Source organism: Nomascus leucogenys, chromosome 2, assembly GCF_006542625.1.
Source record: "Nomascus leucogenys isolate Asia chromosome 2, Asia_NLE_v1, whole genome shotgun sequence".
Taxonomy (NCBI): domain Eukaryota; kingdom Metazoa; phylum Chordata; class Mammalia; order Primates; family Hylobatidae; genus Nomascus; species Nomascus leucogenys.
The window spans coordinates 119,689,355-119,711,025 of NC_044382.1; the positions used below are offsets into that span (position 1 = coordinate 119,689,355).

The 21,671-nt window shown below is 40.1% G+C and overlaps 1 long non-coding RNA gene and 1 pseudogene across 1 annotated transcript in view; one reads left to right on the forward strand and one right to left on the reverse strand.

Moving 5' to 3' along the window:
• LOC115836371 overlaps positions 1–21,671 on the forward strand; it is a 74,848-nt gene that overhangs the window by 38,981 nt on the left and 14,196 nt on the right. The gene's annotated exons all lie outside the window — the stretch shown is intronic.
• On the reverse strand, positions 19,862–19,968 carry LOC115832058 (annotated as a pseudogene).

Genomic DNA, 21,671 nt, shown 5'->3' on the forward strand with positions numbered 1-21,671 from the left:
GCTCTTGGCTTACAAGATTCCCGCTATAATACTGCTATCTATAAATAAATCATTTCCTGACCATCCCCCGCCAGGCCTAAATCTTGGACCCCACCTCTGACTTTGCTTTGGTGTACTGTTCATTCTTTCGACTTCCTGGTTATATTTCACCTCAGGATTCCCCTGACACTCAAACCTGTTTGTTAGTTTCATGGTAACTTTTAACAAATTATAACCAATTTTAACCAGCTCATAATGTTTCTTGTGCCCACTGCTTCATGCATGATGAGCCAGAGGAGTCCCTTGGTCCTTGATGAATAGACTAATCATAAAATCATATAAATGATTTAAAAACATTTAAAGATTTTCAGCATCAATAATAAATAAGCACAGAGGCAATAGGGTACTATTTTTCACCTACAAATTTAGCAGAAATTAAAAACCAGTTGTGCACTCCACACCTGAGGAAGGTGTTCTGGGACAGGCATCCATGCCTAGTCTATTGATAAAGAGTTTAATGTGGTATACACTTTTGGAAAACCGGTTTGCAAAACTATAAAAGAAAACATGACAGATGCATATAAGAAATCATACAGTATATAACTTTGGCATGTTTTCACTCAGCAGAATTCTCTGGAGATTCATTCAAGTTATTGCATGTATTGACAGTTCATTCCTTTTTATTGCTGAGTAGTATTCCATGGTATAAGTGTACCCAATTTAGCCCGCTAGAAGACATCTGGGTTGTTTCCAGTTTAGGGTTATTATGAATCAAGCTGCTATAAATAATAATGTATAGGCTTTTACATGAATGAAACACCAGGAGTACAACTGCTGGGTCATAGGCTGGTTGTACATTTAGTTTTTAAAGAAACTGCCAATCTGTTTTCCAGAGGGGCTGTCCCATTTTACATTCCCACCAGCAATGAATGAGTGATCTAGTTTTTCCTCATCTTCATCAGCAGTTGATGTTGTCACTATTTCTTATTTTAGTTATTCTGATACGTGTGTAGTAATATCTCATTGTGGTTTTAATTTGCTTTGCCCTAATAGCTAATAATGTTGAACATTTTCTTGTACATATTTGCCATTTGCATATTATCTTTGGTGAAATCTCATTTGTCTTTTGCCAATTTAGGATCGAATTGTTTGCTTTGTTTACTGTTTAACTTTTAAAAATTGATTAATAATTAGCACATCGTAAAATTCTCCCTTTAAAAATATACAAGTTAGTAGTTTTAGCATATTCAAAAGGTTGTGTAACCATCACATATTCTGTAATTTCAGAACACGTTAATCAGCTCCAAAAGAAACTCCATCTCCATGAGCAATCACTTCCCGTTTCTGCCTCCCTCATACCTTAACAACCTCGAAGCTACGTTTTATCTCTATAGATTTGCCTATCCTGTGCATTAAATATATATAGGATCATACACTATGTGGCTTTTTGTGACTACCTTCTCTTACCTGGCTTATATTTTCAAGATTTGTCTATGGTGTAGCATGTATTAGTACTTCCTTCCTTTTTATTGGTGAATAATATTGCATTGTATAGATAGGCCACATTTTGTGTATCTGTTTATTGATAATTTAGTTTCCACTTTTGGATTATTATAAATAATGCTGCTATGAACATGCATATATAAGTTTTTGTATGCACATATTTCATTTCTGTTGGGCATATATCCAGGAGTTGAATCTGTGTCATATGACAGCGCTATGTTTAATTTTTGGAGAAATGCCAAACTGCTCACCAACGCCATTTCACCACTTTACATTCCTATTAGCAATGTGTGAGTGCATAGGTGAGCTTTCAGAGTCCCTTATATATTTCATATACTATTTCTATTCAAATGTGGTTGGCAAATATTTTTACTCAGTTTATATCTTATTTTTTCCACCTCTTAATATGGTCTTTGACAGAAGACTTTAATTTTGATGAAATCCAATGTATAATTTTTTCCTTTTATAGGCCATGCTTTTATAGTCAAGTTTTAGAACTCCTTGCCTAGCCTTAGATTTTGAGTATTTCCTCTATGTGTTTTTCAAAACTTTTTAGTTTTATATTTTACATTTAAGGTTGTGATCCATTTTGAATTAATAAACATAAGTTGTCTGACAGGTAGAGTTTCGTTCTTTTTCCTTATGGATGTCTTTGCGGTTCTCTAGTCTGTTCCACTGTTCTACAAATGTATCCCCTTGCGAATACTACACAGAATTGTAGTTATATAAGTGAAATTTCAGAGCTTCATTCCTTCTTTATTATTTTTCAAAATTCTTTTAGCTATTCCAGTTCCTTTGCCTTAACATATAATTTTATCATACTCTTGTCTATATCTAAAAATAGTCTTGCTGATACTATTTGCTTATTTTTGGTAGAAGTTTTGTTAAAGCTATATATAAATTTGAAAAGAATTGACATCTTTACCATGTTGAGTCATCCAATCTATGAAAATGGTGTGTCTCTAAGTTTATAATATTCTTTGATTTTTTTCATCAGCATTTTGTAGTTTTCATTATACAAGTCCTGCACATATTTTGTTAGATTTACATCAAAATATTTTCTTTTGGGTGATTATAAATGGTATTTTATTTTTAATTTTGGCTCCATGGACTCACTGATGGTATATAAAAATAAAATTGTTTTTTGTTTATCTCATATCTGTCAACATTGCTGAACTCGCTTATTAGCTGTAGAAATTTTTTGTGTAGATTCCTTGGAATTTTCCACATAGACCATTGTGATCTATGCAAATCAGAGCAATTTTATTTCCTCCTTTTCAGTCTGCCTTTTATTGTATCTTCTTACCTTATTGCACTGGCTAGCACTCCACTGAATTAGAGGAGTAAGAGCAAATATCCTTACTTTGTTCCTAATCTTAGGGGTACAGCATTCATTTTTTACGATTATATTTTTATTTTTTATTATACTTTAAGTTCTGGGGTACATGTGCAGAATGTGCAGGTTTGTTACATAGGTATATACATGTGCCATGGTGGTTTGCTGCACCCATCAACCCATCATCTACATTAGGTATTTCTCCTAATGCTGTCCTCCCCTAGTTCCTCACCCCCTGATGGGCCCTGGTGTGTGATATTCCCCCTCCCTGTGTCCATATGTTCTCATTGTTCACCTCCCATTTATGAGTGAGAATATGCAGTGTTTGGTTTTCTGTTCTTGTGTTAGTTTGCTGAGAATGATGGTTTCCAGCTTCATCCATGTCCCTGCAACGGACATGAACTCAACCTTTTTTATGGCTGCATAGTATTCCATGGTAGATATTTGCCACGTTTTCCTTATCCAGTCTATCATTGATGGGCATCTGGGTTGGTTCCAAGTCTTTGCTATTGTGAACAGTGCCGCAATAAACATACACATGCGTGTGTCTTTATAGTAGCATGATAGATAATCCTTTGGGTATATACCCAGTAATGGGATTGCTGGGTCAAATGATATTTCTAGTTCTAGATCCTTGAGGAATCACCACACTGTCTTCCACAATGATTGAACTAATTTACACTCCCAGCAACAGTGTAAAAGAGTTCCTATTTCTCCACATCCTCCCCTGCATCTGTTGTTTCCTGACTTTTTAATGATCTCCATTCTAACTGGTGTGAGATGGTATCTCACTGTGGTTTTGATTTACATTTCTCTAATGACCAGTGATGATAAGCTTTTTTTTGATGTTTGTTGGCTGCGTAAATGTCTTCTTTTGAAAAGTGTCTGTTCATATTCTTTGCCCACTTTTTGATGGAGTTGTTTGTTTTTTTCTTGTAAGTTTGTTTAAGTTCTTTGTAGGTTCTGGATATTAGCCCTCTGTCAGATGGATAGGTTGCAAAAAGTTTTCTCCCATTCTGTAGGTTGTCTATTCACTCTAATGATAGTTTCTTTTGCTGTGCAGAAGCTCTTTAGTTTAATTAGATCCCATTTGTCAATTTTGGCTTTTATTGACATTGCTTTTCGTGTTTTAGTCATGAAGTCTTTCCCCATACCTATGTAGTGAATGATATTGCCTAGGTTTTCTTCTTCGGTTTTTATGGTTTTAGGTCTAACATTTAAGTCTTAAATCCATCTTGAGTTAATTTTTGTATAAGGTGTAAGGAAGGGGTCCAGTTTCAGTTTTCTGTATATGGCTAGCCAGTTTTCCCAGCACTATTTATTAAATAGGGAATCATTTCCCCATTGCTTGTTTTTGTCAGGTTTGTCAAAAGTCAGATGGTTATAGATGTGTGGAGTCATTTCTGAGGACTCTGTTCTGTTTCATTGGTCTATGTCTCTGTTGTGGTACCAGTACCATGCTGTTTTGGTTACTGTAGCATTGTAGTATTGTTTGAAGTCAGGTAGCGTGATGCCTCCAGCTTTGTTCTTTTGGCTTAGGATTGACTTGGTGATGCGGGCTCTTTTTTGGTTCCATATGAACTTTAAAGTAGTTTTTTCCAATTCTGTGAAGAAAGTCATTGGTAGCTTGAGGGGAATGGCATTGCATCTATAAATTACCTTGGGCAGTATGGACATTTTCACGATATTGATTCTTGCAACCCATGAGCATGGAATGCTCTTCCATTTGTTTGTATCCTCTTTTATTTCATTGAGCAATGGTTTGTAGTTCTCCTCGAAGAGGTCCTTCACTTCCCTTGTAAGTTGGATTCCTAGGTATTTGATTCTCTTTGAAGCAATTGTGAATGGGAGTTCACTCATGATTTGGCTCTCTGTTTGTCTGTGATTGGTGTACAAGAATGCTTGTGATTTTTGTACATTGATTTTATATCCTGAGACTTTGCTGAAGTTGCTTATCAGCTTAAGGAGATTTTGGGCTGAGACAGTGGGGTTTTCTAGATATACAATCATGTCATCTGCAAACAGGGACAATTTGACTTCCTCTCTTCCTATTTGAATACCCTTTATTTCTTTCTCTTGCCTGATTGCCTGGGCCAGAACTTCCAATACAATGTTGAATAGGAGTGGTGAGAGAGGGCATCCTTGTCTTGTGCCAGTTTTCAAAGGGAATGCTTCCAGCTTTTGCCCATTCAGTATGATATTGGCTGTGGATTTGTCATAAATAGCTCTTATTATTTTGAGATACATTCCATCAATACCTAGTTTATTGAGAGTTTTTAGCATGAAGGGTTGTTGAATTTTGTCAAAGGCCTTTTCTGCATCTATTGAGATAATCATGTGGTTTTTGTCATTGGTTCTGTTTATGTGATGGATTACGTTTATTGATTTGCATATGTTGAACCAGCCTTGCATCCCAAGGATGAAGCTGATTTGGTTGTGGTGGATAAGCTTTTTGATGTGCTGCTGGATTTGGTTTGCCAGTATTTTATTTTATTTTTTTCTTTTTTTTATTATTATTATTATACTTTAAGTTTTAGGTACATGTGCACAATGTGCAGGTTTGTTACGTATGTATCCATGTGCCACGTTGGTGTGCTGTACCCATTAACTCGTCATTTAGCTTTAGGTATATCTCCTAATGCTGTCCCTCCGCCGTCCCCCCACCCCACAACAGTCCCCGGAGTGTGATGTTCCCCTTCCTGTGTCCATGTGTTCTCATTGTTCAGTTCCCATCTGTGAGTGAGAACATGCGGTGTTTGGTTTTTTGTCCCTGCGATACTTTACTGAGAATGATGGTTTCCAGTTTCATCCATGTCCCTACAAAGGACATGAACTCATCATTTTCTATGGCTGCATAGTATTCCATGGTGTATATGTGCCACATTTTCTTAATCCAGTCTATCGTTGTTGGACATTTGGGTTGGTTCCAAGTCTTTGCTATTGTGAATAGTGCTGCAGTAAACATATGTGTGCATGTGTCTTTATAGCAGCATGATTTATAGTCCTTTGGGTATATACCCAGTAATGGGATGGCTGGGTCAAATGGTATTTCTAGTTCTAGATCCTTGAGGAATCACCACACTGATTTCCACAGTGGTTGAACTAGTTTACAGTCCCACCAACAGTGTAAAAGTGTTCCTATTTCTCTACATCCTCTCCCGCACCTGTTGCTTCCTGACTTTTTAATGACGGCCATTCTAACTGGTGTGAGATGGTATCTCATTGTGGTTTTGATTTGCATTTCTCTGATGGCCAGTGATCATGAGCATTTTTTCATGTGTTTTTTGGCTGCATAGATGTCTTCTTTTGAGAAGTGTCTGTTCATATCCTTCACCCACGTTTTGATGGGGTTGTTTGTTTTATTCTTGTAAATTTGTTTGAGTTCATTGTAGACTCTGGATATTAGCCCTTTGTCAGATGAGTAGGTTGCAAAAATTTTCTCCCATTCTGTAGGTTGCCTGTTCACTCTGATGGTAGTTTCTTCTGCTGTGCAGAAGCTCTTTAGTTTAATGAGATCCCATTTGTCAATTTTGGCTTTTGTTGCCATTGCTTTTGGTGTTTTAAACATGAAGTCCTTGCCCATGCCTATGTCCTGAAGGGTATTGTCTAGGTTTTCTTCTAGGGTTTTTATGGTTTTAGGTCTAACATGTAAGTCTTTAATCCATCTTGAATAAATATTTGTACAAGGTGTAAGGAAGGGATCCAGTTTCAGCTTTATACATATGGATAGCCAGTTTTCCCAGCACCATTTATTAAATAGGGAATCCTTTTCCCATTGCTTGTTTTTGTCAGGTTTGTCAAAGATCAGATGGTTGTAGATATGCAGCATTATTTCTGAGGGCTCTGTTCTGATCCATTGATCTATGTCTCTGTTGTGGTACCAGTACCATGCTGTTTTGGTTACTGTAGCCTTGTAGTATAACTTGAAGTCAAGTAGCGTGATGCCTCCAGCTTTGTTCTTTTGGCTTAGGATTGACTTGGCGATGTGGGCTCTTTTTTGGTTCCATATGAACTTTAAAGTAGTTTTTTCCAATTCTGTGAAGAAAGTCATTGGTAGCTTGATGGGAATGGCATTGCATCTATAAATTACCTTGGGCAGTATGGCCATTTTCACGATATTGATTCTTCCAACCCATGAGCATGGAATGTTCTTCCATTTCTTTGTATCCTCTTTTATTTCATTGAGCAATGGTTTGTAGTTCTCCTTGAAGAGGTCCTTCACATCCCTTGTAAGTTGGATTCCTAGGTATTTTATTCTCTTTGAAGCGATTGTGAATGGGAGTTCACTCATGATTTGGCTCTCTGTTTGTCTGTGATTGGTGTACAAGAATGCTTGTGATTTTTGTACATTGATTTTGTATCCTGAGACTTTGCTGAAGTTGCTTATCAGCTTAAGGAGATTTTGGGCTGAGACAATGGGGTTTTCTAGATATACAATCATGTCATCTGCAAACAGGGACAATTTGACTTCCTCTTTTCCTAATTGAATACCCTTTATTTCCTTCTCCTGCCTGATTGCCCTTGCCAGAACTTCCAGCACTATGTTGAATAGGAGTGGTGAGAGAGGGCATCCCTGTCTTGTGCCAGTTTTCAAAGGGAATGCTTCCAGTTTTTGCCCATTCAGTATGATATTGGCTGTGGGTTTGTCATAGATAGCTCTTATTATTTTGAGATACGTCCCATCAATATCTAATTTATTGAGAGTTTTCACCATGAAGGGTTGTTGAATTTTGTCAAAGGCCTTTTCTGCATCTATTGAGATAATCATGTGGTTTTTGTCTTTGGTTCTGTTTATATGCTGGATTACATTTATCGATTTGCATATGTTGAACCAGCCTTGCATCCCAGGGATGAAGCCCACTTGATCATGGTGGATAAGCTCTTTGATGTGCTGCTGGATTCGGTTTGCCAGTATTTTATTGAGGATATTTGCATCAATGTTCATCAAGGATATTGGTCTGAAATTCTCTTTTTTTGTTGTGTCTCTGCCAGGCTTTGGTATCAGGATGATGCTGGCCTCATAAAATGTGTTAGGGAGGATTCCCTCTTTTTCTATCGACTGGAATAGTTTCAGAAGGAATGGTACCAGTTCCTCCTTGTACCTCTGGTAGAATTCGGCTGTGAATCCATCAGGTCCTGGACTCTTTTTGGTTGGTAAGCTATTGATTATTGCCACAATTTCAGAGCCTGTTATTGGTCTATTCAGAGATTCAACTTCTTCCTGGTTTAGTCTTGGGAGGGTGTATGTGTCAAGGAATTTATCCATTTCTTCTAGATTTTCTCATTTATTTGTGTAGAGGTGTTTGTAGTATTCTCTGATGGTAGATTGTATTTCTGTGGGATTGGTGGTGATAGCCCCTTTAGCATTTTTTATTGCATCTATTTGATTCCTCTCTCTTTTCTTCTTTATTAGTCTTGCTAGCAGTCTATCAATTTTGTTGATCTTTTCAAAAAACCAGCTCCTGGATTCATTTTTTTGAAAGGTTTTTTGTGTCTCTATTTCCTTCAGTTCTGCTCTGATTTTAGTTATTTCTAGCCTTCTGCTAGCTTTTGAATGTGTTTGCTCTTGCTTTTCTAGTTCTTTTAATTGAGATATTAAGGTGTCAATTTTGGATCTTTCCTGCTTTCTCTTGTGGGCATTTAGTGCTATAAATTTCCCTCTACACACTGCTTTGCATGTGTCGCAGAGATTCTGGTATGTTGTGTCTTTGTTCTTGTTGGTTTCAAAGAACATCTTTATTTCTGCCTTCATTTCGTTGTGTATCCAGTAGTCATTCAGGAGCAGATTGTTCAGTTTCCATGTAGTTGAGTGGTTTTGAGTGAGTTTCTTAATCCTGAGTTCTAGTTTGATTGCACTGTGGTCTGAGAGACAGTTTGTTATAATTTCTGTTCTTTTACATTTGCTGAGGAGAGCTTTACTTCCAACTATGTGGTCAATTTTGGAATAGGTGTGGGGTGGTGCTGAAAAAAACGTATATTCTGTTGATTTGGGGTGAAGAGTTCTGTAGATGTCTATTAGGTCTGCTTGGTGCGGAACTGAGTTCAATTCCTGTGTCTTTTAATTGGAGCATTTAGCTCATTTAGATTTAAAGTTAATATTGTTATGTGTGAATCTGATCCTGTCATTATGATGTTAGTTGGTTATGTGCTCGTTAGTTGATGCAGTTTCTTCCTAGCCTCGATGGTCTTTACAATTTGGCATGTTTTTGCAGTGGCTGGTACCAGTTGTTCCTTTCCATGTTGAGTGTTTCCTTCAGGAGCTCTTTTAGGGCAGGCCTGGTGGTGACAAAATCACTCCGCATTTGCTTGTCTGTAAAGTATTTTATTTCTCCTTCACTTATGAAGCTTAGTTTGGCTGGATATGAGATTCTGGGTTGAAAATTCTTTTCCTTAAGAATGTTGAATATCGGCCCCCACTCTCTTCTGGCTTGTAGAGTTTCTGCCGAGAGATCAGCTGTTATTCTGATGGGCTTCCCTTTGTGGGTAACCCGACCTTTCTCTCTGGCTGCCCTTGACATTTTTTCCTTTATTTCAACTTTGGTGAATCTGACAATTATGTGTCTTGGAGTTGCTCTTCTGGAGGAATATCTTTGTGGCGTTCTCTGTATTTCCTGAATCTGAATGTTGGCCTGCCTTGCTAGATTGGGGAAGTTCTCCTGCATAATATCTTGCAGAGTGTTTTCCAACTTGGTTCCATTCTCCCCGTCACTTTCAGGTACACCAATCAGACGTAGGTTTGGTCTTTTCACATAGTCCCGTATTTCTTGGAGGGACTTTTTTATTTGTTTCTTTTTATTCTTTTTTCTCTAAACTTCCCTTCTCGCTTCATTTCATTCATTTCATCTGCCATTGCTGATACACTTTCTTCCAGTTGATTGCATCGGCTACCAAGGCTTCTCCAATCTTCATGTAGTTCTCGAAACTTGGCTTTCAGCTCCTTCAGCTCCTTTAAGCCCTTCACTGCATTGGTTATCTTAGTTATACCTTCATCTATTTTTTTTTCAAAGTTTTTAACTTCTTTGCTATTGTTTTGAATTTCCTCCCATAGCTGGGAGTAGTTTGATCATCTGAAGCCTTCTTCTCTCAACTCGTCAAAGTCATTCTCCAGCCAGCTTTGTTCCGTTGCTGGTGAGGAACTGCGTTCCTTTGGAGGAGGAGAGGTGCTCTGCTTTTTAGAGTTTCCAGTTTTTCTGCTCTGTTTTTTCCCCATCTTTGTGGTTTTATCTACTTTTGGTCTTTGATTATGGTGATGTACAGATGGGTTTTTGGTGTGGGTGTCCTTTCTGTTTGTTAGTTTTCCTTCTAACAGACAGGACCCTCAGCTGCAGGTCTGTTAGAGTTTGCTAGAGGTCCACTCCAGATCCTGTTTTGCTGGGTGTCAGCAGCGGTGGCTGCAGAACAGTGGATTTTCATGAGACCACAAATTCAGCTGTCTGATAGTTCTTCTGGAAGTTTTGTCTCAGTGGAGTACCTGGCCGAGTGAGGTGTCAGTCTGTCCCTACTGGGGGGTGCCTCCCAGTTAGGCTGCTCGGGGGTCAGGGACCCACTTGAGGAGGCAGTCTGCCCATTCTCAGATCTCCAGCTGCGTGCTGGGAGAACCACTATTCTCTTCAAAGCTGTCAGACAGGGACATTTAAGTCTGCAGAGGTTCCTGCTGTCTTTTTGTTTGTCTGTGCCCTGCCCCAGAGGTGGAGCCTACAGAGGCAGGCAGTCCTCCTTGAGCTGTGGTGGGCTCCACCCAGTTTGAGCTTCCTGGCTGTTTTGTTTACCTAAGCAAGCCTGGGCAATGGTGGGCGCCCCTCCCCCAGTCTCGCAGCTGCCTTGCAGTTTGATCTCAGACTGCTGTGCTAGCAATCAGTGAGACTCCGTGGGCCTAGGACCCTCTTAGCCAGGTGCGGGACACAATCTCCTGGTGTGCCGTTTTCCAAGCCTGTTGGAAAAGCACAGTATTAGGGTGGGAGTGACCCGATTTTCCAGGTGCCGTCTGTTACCCCTTTCTTTGACTAGGAAAGGGAACTACCTGACCCCTTGCACTTCCCGAGTGAGGCAATGCCTCGCCCTGCTTCGGCTCGTGCATGGTGCACTGCACCGACTGTCCTGCACCCACTGTTTGGCACTCCCTAGTGAGATGAACCCGGTACCTCAGATGGAAATGCAGAAATCACCCGTCTTCTGCGTCACTCACACTGGGAGCTGTAGACCAGAGCTGTTCCTGTTCAGCCATCTTGGCTCACCAGTCGCCAGTATTTTATTGAGGATTTTTGCGTAGATGTTAATCAGAGATATTGGCCTGAAATTTTCTGGTTTTGTTGTGTCTCTGTCAGGTTTTCGTATCAGATGATGCTGGCCTCATAACATGAGTTAGGGAGGATTCCCTCTTTTTCTATTGTTTGGAATAGTTTGAGAAGGAATGGTACCAGCTCCTCTTTGTACCTCTGGTAGAATTTGGCTGTGAATCCAACTTGTCCTGGACTTTTTTTGGTTGGTAGGCTATTAATTGTTGCCTCAATTTCAGAACTTGTTATTGTTCTGTTCGGGGATTTGACTTCTTCCTGGTGTAGATTTGGGAGAGTGTATTGTTCAGGAATTTATCCATTTCTTATAGATTTTCTAGCTTATTTGCATAGAGGTGTTTATAATATCCTCTGATAGTAGCTTGTATTTCTGTGGGATGAGTGGTGATATCCTCTTTATCATTTTTTATTGCATCTATTTGATTCTTCTCTCTTTTCTTCTTTGTTTGTCTTGCTAGTCATCTGTGTATTCTGTTGATCTTTTCAAAAAAACAGCCCCTGGATTCATTGATTTTTGAAGGTTTTTCCGTGTCTCTATCTCTTTCAGTTCTGCTCTGATATTAGTTGTTTCTTGTCTTCTGCTAGCTTTTGAATTTGCTTGCTCTTGCTTCTCTAGTTCTTTTAATTGTGATGTTAGAGTGTCAATTTTAGATCCTTCCTGCATTCTCTTGTGGGCATTTAATGCTATAAATTTTCCTCTACACACTGCTTTAAATGTGTCCCAGAGATTCTGGTACATTGTGTCTTTGTTCTCACTGGTTTCAAATAACTTACTTATTTCTGCCTTAATTTTGTTATTTACCCAGTAGTCATTCAGGAGCAGATTGTTCAGTTTCCATGTAGTTGTGTGGTTTTGAGTGAGTTTCTTAATCCTGAGTTCTAATTTGATTGCATTGTGGTCTTAGAGACTGTTATGATTTCCATTCTTTTGCATTCACTGAGGAGTGTTTTACTTCCAATTATGTGGTCAATTTTAGAATAAGTGCAAGGTGGTACTGAGAAGAATGTATAGTCTCTTGATTTGGGGTGGAGAGTTCTGTAGATGTCTATTAGATCAACTTGGTCCAGAGCTGAGTTCAAATCCTGAATATCCTTGTTAGTTTTCTGTCTCATTGATCTGTCTAATATTGACAGTGGGGTGTTAAAGTCTCCCATTATGATTGTGTGGGAGTCTAAGTCTCTTGGTGGGTCTCTAAGAACTTGCTTTATGAATCTGAGTGCTCCTGTATTGGGTACATATATATTTAGGATAGTTAGCTCTTCTTGATGCATTGATCCCTTTACCATTATGTAATGCCCTTCTTTGTCTCTTTTGATCTTTGTTGGTTTAAGGGATGTTTTGTCAGACACTAAGATTGCAACCCCTGCTTTTTTTTGTTGTTTTTTTGCTTTCCTTTGCTTGGTAAATATTCCTCCATCCATTTATTTTGAGCTTACCTGTGTCTTTGCACATGAGATGGGTCTCCTGAATACAGCACACTGATGGGTCTTGACTCTATCCAATTTGCCAGTCTGTGTCTTTTAATTGGGGCATTTAGTCCATTTACATTTAAGTTTACTATTGTTATGTGTGAGTTTGATCCTGCCATTATGATGCTAGCTGGTTATTTTGCCTGTTAGTTGATGCAGTTTCTTCATACTGTCGATGATCTTTACCATTTGGTGTGTTTTTGTACTGGCTAGTACCGGTTGTTCCTTTCCATGTTGAGTGCTTCCTTCAGGAGCTCTTGTAAGGCAGGCTTGGTGTTGACAAAATCTCTCAGCATTTGCTTGTCTGTAAAGGATTTTATTTCTCCTTCACTTATGAAGCTTAGTTTGGCTGGATATGAATTTCTGGATTGAAAATTCTTTTAAGAATGTTGAATATTGGCTCCTAGTCTCTTCTGGCTTGTAGGTTTTTGCTGAGAGATCTGCTGTTAGTCTGATGGGCTTCCCTTTTTGGGTAACCCAACCTTTCTCTCTGGCTGCCCTTAACATTTGTTCCTTCATTTCAATCTTGGTGAATCTGATGATTATGTATCTTGGGGTTGCTCTTCTCGAGGAGTATCTTTGTGGGGTTCTCTGTATTTCCTGAATTTGAATGTTGGCCTATCATGTTAGATTGAGGAAGTTCTCCTGGATAATATCCTGAAGAGCGTTTTCCAACTTGGTTCCTTTCTCCCCATCACTTTCAGGTACACCAATCAAACGTATATATGGTCTTTTCACATAGTCCCATATTTCTTGGAAGATTTGTTCATTCCTTTTCACTCTTTTTTCTCTAATCTTGTCTTCATGTTTTATTTCATTAAGTTGATCTTCAGTCTCTGATATCCCTTCTTACACTTGATTAATTTGGCTATTGATACTTGTGTATGCTTCATGAAGTTTTTGTGCTGTGTTTTTCAGCTCCATTGGGTCATTTATGTTCTTTTCTAAACTGGTTATTCTAGTTAACCTTTTTTCAAGGTTCTTAGCTTCCTTGCATTGGGTTAGAACATGCTCCTTTAGCTCAGAGTAGTTTGTTATTACCCACCTTCTGAAGCCTACTTCTGTCAATTAATCAAACTCATTCTCTGTCCAATTTTGTTCCCTTACTGGCAAGGAATTGTGATCCTTTGGAGGAGAAGAGGTGTTCTGGTTTTTGGAATTTTCATCCTTTTCATGCTGGTTTCTTCCCATCTTCGTGGATTTATCTATCTTTAGTCTTTGATCTTGGTGACCTTCGAAAGGGGTCTCTGAATAGATGTCCTTTTTGTTGATGTTGATGTTATTGCTTTCTGTTTGTTTGCCTTCTCATAGTCAGGCCCCTCTGCTGCAGGTCTGCTGGAGTTTACTGGAGGTCCACTCCAGACCCAGTTCACCTGGGTATCACCAGTGGACACTGTAGAACAGCAAAAATTGCTGCCTGTTCCTTCCTCTGGAAGCTTCATCGCAGAGGGGCACAACCAGATTCCAGCCAGAGCTCTCCTCTATGAGGTGTGTGTCAGCCCATGCTGGGATGTGTCTCCCAGTCAGGAGACACAGGGGTCAGGGATCCGCTTGAAGAGACAGTCTGACCCTTAGCAGAGCTCAAACACTGTGCTGGGGGATCCACTGCTCTCTTCAGAGCTGTCAGGCAGGGATGTTTAAGTCTGCTGAAGCTGTGCCCACAGCCATCCCTTCCCCCAGGTGCTCTGTCCCAGGAAGATGGTGGTTTTATCTGTAAGCCCCTGACTGGGGCTCTGCCTTTTTTCAGAGATGCCCTGCCCAGAGAGGAGGAATCTAGAGAGGCAGTCTGGCTACAGTGGCTTTGCTGAACTTCAGAGGGCTCTGCCCAGTTGGAACTTCCCAGCAGCTTTGTTTACACTGTGAGGGTAAAACCACCTACTCAAGCCTCAGTAATGGTGGACGCCCCTCTCCACACCAAGCTCCAGTGGCCCAGGTCAAATTCAGACTTCTGTGTTGGCAGCAAGAATTTCAGTCCAGTGGATCTTAGCTTGCTGGGCTCCATGGGGGTGGGATCTGCTGAGCTAGACCACTTGGGTCCCTGGCTTCAGACCCCTTTTCAGGGAAGTGAACGGGTCTGTCTTGCTGGCATTCCAGGCACCACTGGGGTATGAAAAAACAACAAACAAACAAAAAAACTCCTGCAGCTAGCTTGGTGTCTGCCCAAACAGCCGCCCAGTTTTGTGCTTGAAATCCAGGGCCCTAGTGACGTAGGCACCAGAGGGAATCTCCTAGTCTGCAGTTGTGAAGACTGGGAAAATCATGGTATCTAGGCCGGAGTTCACCGTTCCTCATAGCACAGCCCCTCATCACTTCCCTTGGCTAGGGGAGGGAGTTCCCCAACCCCTTGTGCTTCCCAGGTGAGGTGACACCCCACCCTGCTTCTGCTCACCTTCTATGGCCTGTACCCACTGTCTAACCAGTCCCAATGAGATGAATGGGGTACCAGTTGGAAATGCAGAAATCACCCGCCTTCTGCGTTGATCTCGCTGGGAGCTACAGACCAGAGCTGTTCCTATTCGGCCATCTTGCCAGCAACACCCTCAGTCTTTTACTATTAAGTATAATTTTGTAGTTTTTTATAGATGCTTTTTGTCCAGTTGAGAAAATTCCTCTCTATTTCTATTTTTCTTAGAATTTTTTTTTCATGAATGGGTTTTGAATTCCATCAAATGATTTTTCTGCACTGATCAATATAATCATGTAACTTTTCCTCTGCCCTTTCTAAAGCTGAGTAGAGGTTCTCATTTCCCTTTTTTCTTCCTGACATCCTCTGCCTGATATTCTACCTGCTGCAACTTTTGCTAGGGCACTTTCATCCTTTTCTACTCATTCCAGGTTGGCTTCTTCCCAGAATAAGAGCTTGGTTTACTCCCTGATATGGCTGATATTTCCCAGCTTTTTTCTTCAACAGGAGCCACCTTCTAATTATGGATTTATTGTTGATCTTCATGTGAATATTCTGTCTTTATTGAGGTTTATTTTTTTGCACACATCACCTTTACTCCTTATCTATCTCCTTCCCCCATAAGTCCTTTTAGTGCCTCTGCTTCTTTTATCATCCCAGGTAGTTTCTTCGTATTCTGGGTACAGGTACCCTGCTCAGCTCCAATCCTTTTATGCCAAGTTCTTGAAAATGCCAGCCATCCCAGCTGTCCTGTTATTGTGCCATGATCTTCAACACTTGGAATAGACTCGTCATGACTGAAATTACACGAATTTTTTTTTTTTACCAAAGACTGTCTCCCAAGAAGATGCTTTATCTGTGACGATTAAAGTTTTCCGCATTCATCATCCCACTCCTGAAGCTTTGGTTTAAACAGGTTTAGTTGTTCCTTTCGTGATTTTCCCAAAAATTCTGGTCCTGTTTCTCCCGCTAATGCTCAAAGTGAACTTGGCATTTCTACTTGTGTGAGACCCTCCTCAGACTTTCTGTTTATAGGAATAAGATGGCAAAACATAGCCCCCAGGGCTCATCAAATTGAGCAATAGCCAGGCTTTCCGTATCACACTCTTGTGGGCCATCATACTGACATGCACCTACTCTGGAATAGGGAAGATCTTCCTGCCATTTGCTTCCTCACTCCACACACCCCCGGCCCATGGAAGCTGCCTCTGCTCTTGGCCTTCTATCTCTATTTCTTCATGTACTTACAAGAACAAAATTGGATGCAGGTTGTAGGTTTCTTTTCATTTTCTCCTGTCCTCATCTCCCAAAGGACTTTCTGCAGTTGACACACAATGTCACCTGTTTAAAGTTTTTTTTTTTTTCTGCCTTCTTTCCTGTTCCTGCCCCTGCCAGTATCTTGACCTTTCCCATATTCCATCTCCTAGGCTGTCTACCTGGATGATTGCCACAGGCCTGCCACCCTTTCCCATATCTGTCCTTCATTCCTTCACCTCTCATTTAGTGGTCAAGAAAAATGCACAACCCACACACCCACCACTCTGGAAACACGCCTTCCATTCTCATAGCACACCTTTCCAATAGACAAGCAGGTATTATTCTTCCTATACAACAAATGAGAAAAACAACTTGTCAAGATAAAAGAGCAGCTGGTTAAGAGCAGGGCCAATGCTGCTTCTGACTTCTAGCTAAATCATGTGGGACTGCAGAAAGGGGAAAATCCCTCCCACATTAGTCTCCATTTTTCTGCTCAGGTAGTGACTTATGCCTTATCTAATCAGATACTTTCTACGTAAACATCATTGGCTGGCCCATAGTTATCATCATTAACTTCCTTCACATAAATAATCATGGATGGAGGAAAGACTGGTAATTCTCAGAATCGCTATATATAATGCTTTCTGTTCTTGATAGCTCACTATTAGAAAGAAAAGTGTCAGGAATACCCATTGGCCTGAGATTGTGAAGATGGCTGAGGTGGGAGTTGTAGCATTGATGCCTGTTATCAGAAGAAGGTGTTAAGTCATCCAGCAGGACAAAGTCCCTCTTCCCACTTCATCATAAGAACAAGGAAGATGCAGGCTGACTAGAGAGGATGGAGCCCAGATAACACAGTATCAGAGATGGAGTCAGGTGTGAGCTTTGAGAATAGCTGCTTCTGTCATGCCTAGAGTTTTGGGACAAAGGCTGTCTCTTTTTATGCCTTACAGAGGCATAGTATGGGACATGGAAGAACAAAAAGCTGTCACTTCATTTCCTTCCTTCAAAAAGTAAAAGGTCATTTGTTTTTGTCCACTATTAGTTTTTCAACAAAACAAACCAGAGAAGTTTCTCTGTGTGTAGCTGATAGGTGTCCTTGACCAGGGAGTGGCCTTCTTGCTCAAATTGCCACACCACTTTGGGAGGAAGCTGTGTGGAGTAGTGAGGGTGAATGGGGACAGCCACCCAACCAGCCAGATTAGTTGAATCAGCCCTGCAGATCAGCACAGTGACAGATGTCCCAACCAGATGGTGCACACATCCACTTCATAAATACACCGAAGAAGTCTGGAATCTAGGGGAAAAAGCTTTTCTGCCATGAGTGCTCCTGCCCAGGAACAATTGGCTGCCACCACTCTACTGAAAGTCAGGCTCAGAGAAGACCACAACTTCTCTGCCATGTATGTAGGGGTAAAATCCTACCCCATGTTTCTTAATTCCCATCTTTGATGCCTGAAATCTCACCATTAGCACCCTGTTCTTTGGTTCAAGGATTTCTGCTATACAAATACATTTATAAAAACCAAGACAGGTGTTTTCAGTTCTTATGTTCAAAGAATTACATGTACTTTTTGAGAGCAAGTTTACATGTGAGGGAAGTGTGGTGGTTAATTTTATGTGTAAACTTGACTGGACCCAGATGTCTGATTAAACATTCTTTCAGGTGTGTCTGTGAGAGTGTTTCTGGAAGAGATTAGGATTTGAATTGGTAAACCGAATAAAGCAGATGGCCCTCCCCAGTGTGAGTGGCACTATCCTATCCATTGATAGCTGAATAGAACAAAAAACCAGGGGAATTTGGAATCATCTTCCTTCTACCTGACTGAGCTAGGACATCAATCTTCTCTCACTGGTACTCATGGTTCTCAGGCCTTCAGACCTGGACTGAAATCTACACCATTTTTTCTCAGGCTTTCAAACACCAACACTAGCTTTCCTGCATCTCCAGCTTGAAGGTGGCAGATCATGGGACTTCTCATCTTCCATAATTGTGTGTACCAGTACCTTATAATAAATATTACTGGTTCTGTTTCTCTGGAGACTACTTTTCTTAGTTTCTAATGTTTCTTCTAATACTGTAAGAAAGGTCATGAAAAAAGGGGAAGTTTGAATGGCAAGGTTAGGTTTCCTAAGTGGTAGCATGGAAAAGGTAAAGATTAGCCCTGCCATCCTGGATGAGATATTTCACTCTGAGCAATTAATCATCCCTCAACTGAGACAAGCATGGTGACCTCACAGTGTTGTGGAAGGCCCATATGTGAAATGATATATATGACAACCCCTCAAGTGTCCAGCACATGCAATAAAAGAAAGCAGCTATTTTTCACACCCTTCCTGGGTGCTGCTATCACACTTTTTTAAATGTCCCTCTGAACTAATTGTCCTCCTCAAGAACTCACATCAAATACCCCCTCATTATCACATCTGACAAAGCAAATCCTAGCTATTAATGACAAATGGGAATGTTCCAGTTACCTCTCTGTCCTAGAAAGCAGCACTTCTCTGCTCTGTGAGGAACATTTGCTTTTCAGAAACTAGCCCTGAGATTTTAAGGAACGAGCCAGTGAGACAGCCCCTAAGTAGGCCTGATGAGGTTCCTTGCCTACTCCCTTCTCCCAGATATCCAGTTACATTGTCATGAAGCCCAGGGAAAAGAGAAAACAGGAGGTGGTCTGTGGCCCCCAAGAAAAGAAGTGACTGTCTCCCCTTTTTTCAGGATGTCATGGGACCAGCACTACAGTTAGGAGCTGATACAGTTTGGCTCTTTGTCCCCGCCCAAATCTCATGTGGAATTGTAATCTCAAGTGTGTTAAAGGTGGGGCCTGGTGGGAGCTGATTGGATCATAGGGGTAATTTTTAATGGTTTTCACCATCACCATTCCGCTAGTGCTGTCTCATGATAGAGTTCTCACAAGATCTGATGGTTTAAAAGTGTGTGGCACTCCGCTGCTTCACTCTATCTCTCTCGTCACCATGTGAAGAAGGTCCTTGCTTCCCCTTTGCCTTCTACCATAATTGTAAGTTTCCTGAGGCCTTTCAGTCATGTTTCCTGTTAAGCCTGCAGAACTGTGGATCAATTAATCCACTTTTTTTCATAAATTACCTAATCTCAGGTAGTTACTTATTACCTGAATTAGTGTGAAGACAGACTAATATAGGACCCTAGTAGAGACGTGGCTCAGGATTGGGACTACCCAAAGTGATAGGTAGAAGAGAGCACCTGGGGCTCTGCAGCAGCTGTTTAGATATTAATAGGACTCGCAACTCCCTTCTATTTAGTTATGTCTTAGAACCCCCTAACAACCACAGCACTATACAGTGTGTTCCTCCAGTGGATGTCTCTGTCATTGCTTCCCTCCAGGCCTCAGCTATCATTTTTAAAAGGAAGCTGGCTCAGTCACAAACAAGAGTTTGTGTAAGAGGGCAATAGTGGTGGTGAAAGTCCCAGAAAACCAGTCACAGAAAAACTGCCTAAAGGAACTGAGGTTGTTAGAAGGACAAAGGGAGCAGGATGTGAAAGGTTGTTGCATTGGAGAAAGCCAGCTCATTCTGTGCAGCCCTGAGCTCAGCTGGGACCATTGTGATGGTGGAAATTAATAGCAGCATTGCGCTCAGAAAGGTTGCAGCTAATAAATAAAGCTGCTCAACTTGAAATCAGCAAATTAATGCATTCTTAGAATTCTCCACTACACTTGATCTTAGCCAAAAGGCCGAGAAGTGATTAGAATTCTCTGTGAGGCTTTCACATAGCCACATGGATCTCCTGGTTATAGCTAGGCCATGCATTAATGGCACCATGTACTGTGCAAGGGAATTGATTAATTTCATATTCCTTCTGTGAAGTTATGTTCAGAAGGAAGCCTAATGGAGACATGCAATAAAAGAAAAGATGACCCTCTTTTTCTGCCCTGATTTAAGAGCTGCTTGCTGCTGTATAGGCTTTTCTTAGGTGTACTGGGATCTCAAGTACTACAGGGTTGCGACCTGAGGTATAATCCCACTTCTCTCACTGACTTGTGCCCCCTTCTCCTACGGGGGAGAATAATTGACTCAGCCCTTTCGAATATGCTGGATAGAGATATGATGAAGAATCTGGAGAAATAAAAAAAAAGTAGCACTAAAAAGATTTGACTGTCAAGGAGGAATGATGTAAAGGCTCTAAGAAAAGTTGCCGATCTTTCTTTTATACACTCATTGAACTTGCAGCCCAGGAAGACATCTTCTCTGGGACCCTCTTTCATCACTCCCCTGTGTGGTCAGTGCCTCCAAGCCATCCAGCCTGTCCTGCTTGTCCTCTGACCGAGAGTCTGGACCTTTCTTTCCCTTCCCCATCAAAATTCACTGATGCTGTTTCCTCAGGGTCTTGGTCCCTGCAGTATAGTAAATTAATGGCCAGTGCCCTTCAAGGCTTCTATGAAAAAGAATTAATGGGAGAAATTTTCAGGCATTGAGACTAGACGGGAAGTATTTCTGTCCAGGAGTGACTTCCTCAAAACATAGCACCTAGGTTTCTTTTCTAGCTCAGAGATTTTCAAACTCTTTTGCTTTTATATCCCCTATAAGAATTGTATTAAAGTATGTACCGTCATGTAATTTTTATGAATAGTAATGTTTTTCATCATAAATTTAAACACTTTAAAGGATGTAATTTGGGGCATAAGTGTTAAAATTTGAATTTCTTCTATAATGTATACTGTTGAATCTAAACACCATGACAATGGGTAACCCACCATCATTCAATTTTTAAAAACAAATACTTCCATAACTTTTAGAAATCTGACTTTTTCTACTCGAACTTAAATTTTTATTCAACCTCCTCCAAAGAACTTTACCTCAATGTAACATCATTTTGTTTGAAAATACTGCTTATGCTATCACATGTATCCGCAATTGAAATATACCGAAATTTAGTTTTTTACTTTTATTTTGTTACCATAAAGCTCTGAAAATTAAAAAAATCTATGCAATTGAATTATTATCAATACACTACTGATTAAACAAACATATTATTAAACACAACAAGTAAAATTATAGTGCAAATGCATCCTTTAATGAGATGATAAACTTTCTTCAGTTAGTTCATTTATCTGTAGATGAACATTACTTACTGCTGAAATAAGGGGTCAGTATCAATTCTATTTCTATTTTTTTGTTTTTATAGATGTAAGTTGAAGGAATTGAGAGCATTTTATTATAGCAATGTAATTCAGTTCTTTGAATTCCTTCTATGTTATATGTCAACATTTGTATAATGGTCTATTAGTAAAAATATTTTTAATCTTAGGTCACATGACAATTTGATAAAGTCCTTCTTCATTTCTTTTAAACAGTGAACTAGGAAGCACCTGACTAGCAAAGAGATTTGTTCTCCAGCAATTTGAATAATTTACTTTCTCAATTTCTGGGAAGTATACCAAGAGAGCTT